The sequence below is a fragment of the Pezoporus wallicus genome, unplaced genomic scaffold (genome assembly GCF_028554395.1).
Source record: "Pezoporus wallicus isolate ANWC-B61680 ecotype Strahan unplaced genomic scaffold, APGP_CSIRO_Pwel_v1 contig_13954, whole genome shotgun sequence".
Lineage (NCBI taxonomy): Eukaryota > Metazoa > Chordata > Aves > Psittaciformes > Psittacidae > Pezoporus > Pezoporus wallicus.
Window position 1 is genome coordinate 1162501 of NW_026638000.1, and position 7928 is coordinate 1170428.

General features: G+C 41.9%; 1 long non-coding RNA gene across 1 annotated transcript in view; it reads right to left on the minus strand.

Annotated features, from left to right (window-relative positions):
• The window catches only part of LOC130598827 (uncharacterized), a 9145-nt gene extending 9030 nt beyond the window's left edge, over window positions 1-115 (minus strand). Inside the window, exon 1 of the long non-coding RNA XR_008972093.1 lies at window positions 76-115. This is a non-coding gene — a long non-coding RNA (uncharacterized LOC130598827). The remainder of the gene's footprint in view (window positions 1-75) is intronic.
• Between the last annotated feature and the right edge of the window lie 7813 nt (window positions 116-7928).

Sequence of the window (7928 nt, forward strand, 5' to 3'; positions counted from 1 at the left end):
CCCCAGCAGTTAAATCTTCAGGAGAAAACACAGCTCCACAGTTTTTGCTGCTGGAAGGTTCAAGGTGTCACCCACCAAGGTCAGGCCAAGGAGGGTGGGAATCGGGGAGCTTCCCACATGATGCATCTCATGGTATAACCTTCATCTTCATTTCTTCGGACCAGTTTTTGTGGCACAAAGTACTCAGTAAAAGGTCCCTGCAAAAGAGAGCAACCGTTTAACCTGGGAATTAACAATCTGTAATTCTAACGAACTTTTGCTAAAGTCAACACAAATTATTCGGGGATGTTGTTGACAAAAGAATGTCATGATTTAGGGGATATCAAGGGAGGTTTCATGGTAATTCATCTGGGTGAGTTATTATTCTTAGGGGCTCAGGACTGCAAACAGCTCATACATAACTCAGTTAAAACCCATTGATAGAGTCGTTGCTCTCATCTTTCCTTGTTAAAGGACAGTGACTGGATTAAGATAATGCTTGTGAAACAAATATATTAATCCTGTAAGAAGAGAACATCAACATTTTGCTTTTGTTTTATTCAGTGAAGACACTTGAGAAGGGCTGATTTCTCGCATAACAATTAAATGTTTGGATAGAGAAACGAGCAGAGACCTGTAGCTAAGAAATAACAAAAATGCACCTCGACTCATGAGGCACAAACCACCATTTCCACCCTACCTCCTGCTTGTTTCAAGGTTCCCAGACTTGCTCACCTGTGCAGCAGCATCACCAAAGCCCCAATGTTATTTCTTTTCCACGTCTTGCTAAATACATTTAATCACAGTTACTTTAAATGTTAGTAAAACATGAAATTATCTTCAAATAACTTTGTAAACTAAGCCATGGTCTATTGTAGATCTCATGTAATTTTAAAGTACCCAATGAACTATACTTACCCTAATATAATTTTTTTCTTTTCCAATAAATAAGGCAGTTAATTTTATATACCCAATCCTACTACAAACTTTTAACACAATTATTGCAGCTAGGAAGTAATAAAACCACTTTTCTAACCTGTTTTCTGTATCACTAAGTAAAATCACAAAGACATATCCTGCCTATGCTTATTGAAGGTGTAGGGCAAAACACTGCGTTGCATCTATAACTCATATTTCATAGAATCACAGAATCCCAGACTGGTTTAAGGTTGGAAAGGACCTCAAAGCTCATCCAGCTCCAACCCCCCTGTCCCTACAGGCCTGTGTCCAAAGCCCCTCTCCAACCTTTAAAAAAATATATTTGTTATATATCAATAATAAATGATGGATAATTCACTTGTTACCTATTGTTGGAAGGGGCCACCAACAGAAAGCCTGCTGTGCATCACTCATAGGTAAATCAGAGAGTCCAGGGACCTGGGTTTTATTTGACACGTGCCAATAAAAAGTCACTTAAATATTTCCTTGGCCAGACTGATCTTCATTTTTCCATTTCGAGTTGGGGGGGAGGGTTTATTTAGCCATTTTCAGGGATCCCCTTCCCTTTCTCTATGATCCAAATCATAGGGTGAGCGTGGCCCCAGCAGAGACACGCAAGAAAAACCCCAGGGAGGGAAGTAGGAGCCCTCATCAAGCCAAAACATGTCACACCATCTTTCCATCTTCATTTCTCCCAGTTTATCTTTCCTTCCCTGGGAAAAAAAGAAACCCAAACACCATAATTTAACACAATAAAGCCATGATTCTTATCTGGAGCCTTTAGTCATAAATTAGTGCCTTTATCCTCAGCATTTGATATATATGTGTGTGGCTAAACAGCTATAAACATTGTGGTTTAAGCAGCAGTTATGTGAACCAAAGGCACATGAATCGCATCAATGCTGGTCATTGGTCCTTCAGTGCTCTTTAGTGCAGGAACTTAAAGTGTTGGGACCCCATGGTGGCTGTAAAAACAAATACTTTCTTCTGGTGCAAACCCTCCTCAGCTGCCAGAGAGCACATAATTCCAGTAAAAAAAAGGAAGACAAGGAAAAAAATTAAAGTAATAATAATGGTATATAGTGATATGATTATTTCCAGTTCCATAATTGTTGTAGTGCCAACTCTGTGCACATTTCTGTTCAATGGAAAGATGGGATTTTGCACCCCTTTTTAGTGTTGCAAGAAAAGGGGATTGAGCACCACCTGAGTTTATCCCACAGAGGTACCAGCCAGGCAGGAGATGACCCCAGAATGCCCTCCCTTGGCCCTTCCATCCCCATTCATGCTGCCATCTCCTCCCCTGCCTGGGACAGAGCTGCCCAAAACCTCTCATAGCTGATTCAAAACCCTGTTTCTCACATAGGTTTCCCCAGCTGCCTACATGGTGGTCTACCAGGGGTTAACGTCGTTCTGGGTTATAACAACTCCTATTGCCTCAAACCTATTCCCCTTTCAACCAAAAGTATTATAATCATTGGATTGAACTGGGGTAAGAAACAGTGATGAAAACATTCCACCTTAAAATTAGAAATTAAAAAACCTAAACAGATTGGGTTTGGAATACCCCGTGATGGAAACCACATTAAAATGAGGAAAAGCACTGTGAATTTCTATGCTGGTGATGGCTTTACACAAGATGAATTCTGTGAAGTTTTCCTAGTTTTACACAGCACATCTGAGAGCAGCCCTAGATATTTTCTTTCCTATTTCCTGTCCTATTTGTTTCCCATCAGATGCCTTCTGTCTGCTTAGGGGGTGGACACTCACAGCTGCTATTGATGTTAGTTGAAGTTTTCTCGTTGCTCTGAACATCAGACCGTGTTGTCAGCTGTGTGAACATGCTTTTCTGTGCCAAGCTCTAGCACCACGGTGGGCATCCCAGTCGAGGACTCGCTGCGTGCTCCAAGATGAGGCTGTTCCGCAGCCAAGCCAAGCAAAGACCTATTGTTGTTTCATCATATTATTACTGCATTATTCTGACAGCTTTACTGTCTTAAATCAATAAAAAGAGGTGTTTAGGCATCAATGGGCAATGGAGTAATACAGCCAGCTGAAATTAAAACAAAACAAATTGAGAGTGTTGGTGAACACAGACATTAAGAGGAAGAAAATCGAATGGGCCTGGGGAACAGTTCCCCCATGAGCAGATGTCCTTTCCCATTTCTCTGCATGCAATGCAAAACCATGGTTATTGTCAGGGCAGACTCTGCCTGAACCAGTTCTGAGTCCAGAAATGAAATCTCTCATTTCAAGAGGCTCCCGGGCTGCTGGCACTGGCTCTGCAATGAGCAGGAACACATTAAGCACTATATGAGTTTTGCTACAGTCAACACATCAACCAGAGAAGCATTCAGATGTTCTATTACAAATATCTGCAGGTAAAATGTAATCTTCCGAAACAGTTTGGTCTTCAGATGCAAAATGAAGACGACACGCTGGGATGCTTTAATGATGGTAGTTTCTTTCTGATGTTAAAAAAGCCCATCACAGAGCTTTACTTTCACAGTAGCTGATATCAGAGTCCATACAAAAATTGGAGCATGAAGTCGAAACACAGGTAAACACACATGGTATTTGCATGATGAGTAAAAGCATCTTTTGAACTGAAATAACCAAGTTTCCTTCCTGAAAGTTTCCTTTTTAAAGAACTGTGCTTTTAAGGAGAAAAAAAAGCTGATTTCCATTTGTATGTGTGTGTTGCAATTGCTTAAACTTATTTCTCATACAACATATAGAAGAGATAAAGTAGTTTTCTAATAAGGGGAAACCTGAATTCAAAGGTGGCCACAACCACCCTGGAAAGGGGCATTTGGAGTACGGAAGCCCCCAGTATTTGCTTTAAAAATGATAATGTTCAGACTGGGGAATTCATTCTCTTCCTTAGCGCTGTGCTTGAGCTACCAAGCTTCTGCAGAGAGTTTCTGCATTGATAACCAGGTGAGAAGAAGTAAACAAGTCAGAAATGCTCACAGTCATACCCTGAGTAGACAGAATTAATACCATTTTGTACCTTTTAGATAATGGCCTTTTTCTTAATGCTGGTTTAATGTAGCCTGGAGGTCACACACTTCCATTTCCACTAACTTTTTTCTATTGTAGAGCATAAAAATGATCTATAGACTTTGCACATTGTCAGGCCTAAGTTTCAGGGCTAATGGCACATTGATGAATCGTTAACACTTTTTCTATTGTCATCTTGACAGTTCCCCAAGAGTTGTTTTCAATGTCAAGCTTTCACTGGCTTCGGTGAAATATCCTTATCCCCTGTTAAGAAGATGCATTGCATCCTGTTGTTGCCATCCATTACGCAGGCACTGTTCCCAGACAGTAAGAATACTATTTATTTTGTGTACCACTAATAATCAGGGATTACCTGAGAGGTCAAGGTAATGTGCTTTAAAATCCACGAAAACCAGTTCAAGAACAAAAGCAATGTGAATATACGTTTTCTAAGGACGGCCCAGAGAAGTGCAGAGATTTTAGCCAAAATAAGAAGTGTTGATGCTTTAAGAAAAGGCAGAATACATTACTTCTGTTCAGGCACTGTATGAAGACTTGTAAGAATGGGAGTACTTGAGCTGCAGCTGGGTAGGAAGCACAGTGTTTTACTTTGTCCATAAGAATAGAGTGCATACAGCAGACACTGAAGCTGTCATTAAAGCTGTAGTGCCAATTAAACTAATCACACACATAAGGCTGGCAAACTGCTGGAACCACAAAGTAGAAAGAGCCTCACATCATTCAAAAGGGTGATGATTATTTTTTAAGCATAAAATTGTTGGGCAAAGATATGTAAATGGACTGTAACAACCCATTAGCGAAAAATTATCCCCTTCCTTCACTTAATACAAGGGTTGTTTTAATGTCAGGGTGGTAATTTTTCAGTTGTATGAAAAGAAACATAAATGTTGCACTAGAAACATTTGAGTTCATAAACACCTCTTTACCAACCTATTATTATTCCCTTACATTTGGGATACTGATAACTGCTGCCTTGCTTGACAAGAGCAAGTCCTCCTTTGGTGAGTGGGAGATTTCTAGATTATATGGTACTAGGCAAGATGTACAATAACAAACAATATTGCTAAAGAGAGAGATGTGTTTGGAAGAAGTATGTTAGTTACACATACCAAAAAACTGGGAAAAATTAGAAATATGTATTCTTTATTTATTTCTGATGCTACACACCATTTAGTTCATCTCTCTCTGCAGTAAGGGACCTTGCCTGGGTAACATTATCGTAAGTACCTGAGAACTTGGTTTTGCTCCTCTGTGATAACTGCAATGAGTGAGCACAGCCACTGGTCATAGGATCACAGGATCCCAGCCTGGTTTGTGCTGGAAGGGACCTCAAAGCTCCTCCAGCTCCAACCCCTGCCACGGGCAGGGACCCCTTCCACCAGAGCAGCTTGCTCCAAGCCCCTGTGTCCAACCTGGCCTTGAACACTGCCAGGGATGGGGCAGCCACAGCTTCTCTGGGCACCCTGTGCCAGCGCCTCAGCACCCTCACAGGGAAGAGCTTCTGCCTAAGAGCTCATCTCAGTCTCCCCTCTGGCAGGTTAAAGCCATTCCCCTTGGCCTGTCCCTACATCCCTTGTCCCAGCCCCTCTCCAGCTTTCCTGCAGCCCCTTCAGGCACTGGAGCTGCTCTCAGGTCTCCCCTTCAGGAGCCTTCTCTTCTCCAGGCTGCCCCAGCCCAGCTCTCTCAGCCTGGCTCCAGAGCAGAGCTGCTCCAGCCCTCTGTGAAGCTACAAAACCCCCTACTTCTGGTTAGACTCTTTTAGCTCAACCCCATCTCTTACCGTGCTGCTGATGAATTACAGTCACAGCATGCCCAGAAATTATTCTCCCACAGAGTAGCTCCATCAGTTACAAAACCCAATTCACCTGTTTCCCCTCAGTTCTCTTAGTTCAAGCACACCCTCATTGCACTACAATTAATGTCAACGTTATATATTCCTTAAAGACTGTGATGTATTAGTTTTCCCTGTATAACAGCAGCACATTTGTTTTTTTCAAACAGTGTAGTTTTACACCAAGTATTTTATATTCATAAATGTGTATCACTTCCATTTATTTTGCACAGAGGAAATTTCCATTTTGTTACTGTTAACAAGCTGGTTTCTGTTTATAAGAACATCTGTAAAGGAAGCTGGCGTTAAAAATAACCTTGCAGAGCTTAGAAAAACTTGAAACTGGTTTTCTATCCATTCCCACTTATTTGTACTTACTGTGTATCAGATCTCCACAGTTGAAGAGACAGCTCCAGGGCAACTCAGATGTAAAACTGGCAGATTGCTGCCCGTCAAGTGGCTCTGGAAGAAGAGGGATTCCTCGCCAAGAGGAGGATGGGGAAAGCGGGCAGCAAAACATGATGCTTACAACAGCTTCTTCATTGGTGAAAGCGTGCTGGGACCAGAGGGTTTGGAGAGATGCAATAAGTATAGTAGTAATATTATTATTATTATTAGACATTAGGCAGAAGCTCTTCCCTGGGAGGGTGCTGAGGCGCTGGCACAGGGTGCCCAGAGAAGCTGTGGCTGCCCCATCCCTGGCAGTGCTCAAGGCCAGGTTGGACACAGGGGCTTGGAGCAAGCTGCTCCAGTGGAAGGGGTCCCTGCCCGTGGCAGGGGTTGGAGCTGGAGGAGCTTTAAGGTCCCTTCCAACACAAACCAGGCTGGGATTCTGTGATTGTCTCCTTAAAGAGGGAGCTCTGGAAGTGAATTTAGCATGAATATTCACAATTTTCGTGTCAAAGTGCATAGTAAAGCCAGAGAAACATGGCTTGGAAGTCAGCCGTGGCGTTTGGCACCGCAAGGTGCAATCACAGTACTTCAAAGTCATGCTTCATGCTATGAACTAGAAAAACTGTTGTGTTAAGCACTAACTCAGGTCCTCAGAGACTGGACAATTATTTTCCAGCAGTGTAAGCCCTGACAGCTTTAGCATTGGTGCTGTACTCCAGAGTTGTAATCAAAGGCCCATCAAGAACCTTTGTGTGTGTAGGAGGTGAAGGTACAAGTAAGGCTGCCTCTGTTCAATTAGGCACTGACGGGTTGATAATGAGGTGAGATGTGCCTTTCCCACCTACTTTGCACATTACATTGACTCCCAGACAGGGAGGCTGCAACACCCCTTGTACCCCAGATGTGAGCTCCTTACCTTGAAATACAAGCCCTTGCTTGAAGAATATGGAATGGAATTCAATCTGCTCACATGAAACAAACCCGCTCCCGCCTGTAAATTTCCACACAAAGTTTCACCCTGGGCAAAGGTATCAGACAAATTATTATCAGCTGGAAAAGAAAGGAGGGGAAATGATGGAAAAGCTGATAGACCCCTAAAATAATTGTAACAGCACCGCCGAGCCTCACCATAATGATCCCTACACTTGCAGGTTGTATTTTTCCCCTCCTTTTCCCGGTGATGCATTGGGTTAAGCACAGCATAGATGACACTCAACAGTTTCCAGAGAGACAAATAAACAAAAAATCCCTTGTAGCCAATTTTTCCTTTTCCTCTCAGAGAAGGCAAAGAGCAGGCAGTCTGCTGGAAACAGAATTTCATCCTGGGTATAGATGATTGTGAGAGTTTAAAGGTATTTTGTAGTTATAACTCTAGAAGAAATTGCCCTGCTATCTTTCCATTTCTCCCTGACACGCATCCAAAAGTACACCCATATTTCTGTTAAGACATTGCTAGACTTGACTGCTGTGATGCTGCTATTACTCTTCCCTTTCCTTTAATTATTTTCTTCTGTATATAGCAATTTGTTTTCCCCAACTGATAAATATCATCAATTTAAGGAATGTTACTATAACTCCATGAATATATTTAGCATATAGAAAGTGTGTTCTCCCTTCGTCATTATAATAGAAATACAACTTGATTTACAATATTATTCTCTCTTACAATCAATTCATTTTTTTCAGTGAAAAATCTCAGGTATTGAAAAGAGAACAGTATTTGCCAGAGGGGTTTTTATATTTTCTTGTTTAAAGGTGCCTC